This window comes from Austrofundulus limnaeus, unplaced genomic scaffold (assembly GCF_001266775.1).
Source record: "Austrofundulus limnaeus strain Quisiro unplaced genomic scaffold, Austrofundulus_limnaeus-1.0 Scaffold1900, whole genome shotgun sequence".
NCBI classification, from domain to species: Eukaryota; Metazoa; Chordata; class Actinopteri; order Cyprinodontiformes; family Rivulidae; genus Austrofundulus; species Austrofundulus limnaeus.
The window spans coordinates 28635-30975 of record NW_013954302.1 but is presented as its reverse complement, the minus strand read 5'-3'; positions in this window follow the sequence as shown (position 1 = coordinate 30975).

Below are 2341 nucleotides of genomic sequence, written 5' to 3'. Positions count from 1 at the left end.
GGTAAACTGAGAGCTTCACCTTCTGGCTCAGCTCTCTCTTCACCACGACAGACCGGAACAACACCCGCATCACTGCAGACACAGCACCAATCCACCTGTTGATCTCCYRCTCCATTCTTCGCTCATTCATGAACAAGACCCTGAGATACTTAAACTCCTCCACTTGCGGCAGGACCTCCTCCCCGACCCAAATAAGGCACCCTATCCTTTTCTGGCTCAAGACCATGGTCTGGGATTTAGAGGAACTGATCCTCATCCCGGCCGCTTCACACTCAGCTGTGAACGACTCCAGTGAGAGCTGGAGATCAGGATCTGATGAAGCCAATAGGACCACATCATCCACAAAAAGCAGAGATGTGATCCTAAGGTCACCAAAAAGGATCCCCTCAACACCTTGGCTGCACCTAGTGGCTGGTGTTAAAGCACTTTATAAATAAAGTTTGACCATGATGATCCAKACATGTTCTAAACAGTACCCTGTGGGTGAGAATGGGATTGGAAGATTGTTTCTAATTTAGTCCCAACAAAAACAGCTCTTTAGTCTGGTTCACATGGCATCATTGTGATGTGATCTTTGCTACCTGAAGTGGAGGAGTTTTGGTATCTTGGGGTTTTGCTCATGAGTGAGGGAAGAATGGAGCATGAGACTAACAGATAGATTAGTGCATCCCTACATTCCTACCCACACCCTTGATCTCAAACTTTGGGTAGTGACCAACAGAAAAAGATCTCAGGTTGTCCAAACAAGTTTTCTCTGCAGAGTATGGGCAGGGTAAGACAGGGAAAGAAGGTTGGTTCTTTGGGAGGGACTTGGAGTTGAGCTGCTCCTCCACATAGAGGGCAGCCARTTAAGGGGGTTGTGCATCTGCTAAAAGGCCTGTCTTGAGAGGTTTCTGGGCATGTCCAAGTGGGAGGAGACCCTGAGGAAGACCCAGGACATATGTCTCTCAGCTGGAATGAGAACATCTTGCAGTCCTGCTAGAAGAGCTGGAAGAGGTAAGTTTTGGACCTGATGTCTGAGGTTCACAACCTGACCTCAGAACAAACAGCAGATAATGGATAAAAAGATAGATGAAAGGATGAATTCCTCATCATRAGATGATCTGAGTCTAAAGCCCTGGCATGATAGGCGTCAGGCATTATGAATTCTTTAATTGATTTAACRTTTTACCAGCTGTGTAGTAACAATAACTCTTCTCTAAGATGTTTATTTATTGAGCCCTCTCCCTACAAAGGAATTWCATTAACCTTTTATTTTTCTGAAGAGAAAGTCCTGAGATGARACATTTATCGATTTGCCTGACTCATGACAAAGGATGATGCAGAAAAAGACTGAAGATTACAGCTTCACAAAGCAAAGAGTCAATATTTTCCAACGTGAACAGTACATAAGAAATGAGTGAAACAGGCAGATGTTGGATCWGTGCTGTGCTTTAATTTAGAGCTTTACTTTCTGAGTGATGAAATGTGCTGATGTAGAGTTGGTCCACTCACTGTCAGACTGAGACAATAAAAACCTGTTTTTTATACAGCAATCTCAAATTGTACCATACATTTTTTATGAATTAAAACTGTCCCTCCTGCTTAAAATACAAAAAGTTAGAACGAAAGAACAGGCATTCCTTGAAGGTATGTATATTATATTACCTTTCATGTCAGATTTTTAGACTAAGACCATCTTAGGATGAGAAACGATGAGTGTGAGTGTTTCTGTCAACCTTTGAAAAATACAAATATGTGCAATCTCATGAAAAATACTGGTGGCTCAAAAGATCTCGCAGAATTTGTTAAATACATGTTGTGAATGAATCTAAGCTAATACCACACCAAGTTTTAGCTCAGTATCAGCAAACTTCACTGGGGTGTTTAAAAAAGGGTCTTTATTGGTCATCAGTGTATGTTTCCACACAATGATGAAATTTGTGCTCTGCATTTGACCCATCCACACCCAAGTGGAGCAGCGGGCAGCCATGTGAGGCGCCAGGGGGGCAGTTAGGGTTGGGTGTCTTGCTCAAGGACACCACGACATGTGGGCATGGTGGGGAGTTCAACCTAAGACTTTCAGGTCCCAAGCCGGCTGCTCTACCACTACACCACAGCCGCCCCCTGTTTGCTAAGGTCATGTAGCTGTGGCAGCCATGTTTAAAGGGATCCCTTATTAGTTGTAACATTAGACTTTATTTAATAAACATTTATTTTAACTGTAAAATAAAGACTGTAAAAACACTGTAGGATGTTAAATTTTTATCATTTTAGACCATTTTCCATATTTTCAGTTCCAGGCTGAGTCATTTCTACCTTCTCCTCTCTGTCAACGCTCTCTGGTTTCATTTAAAAGAGT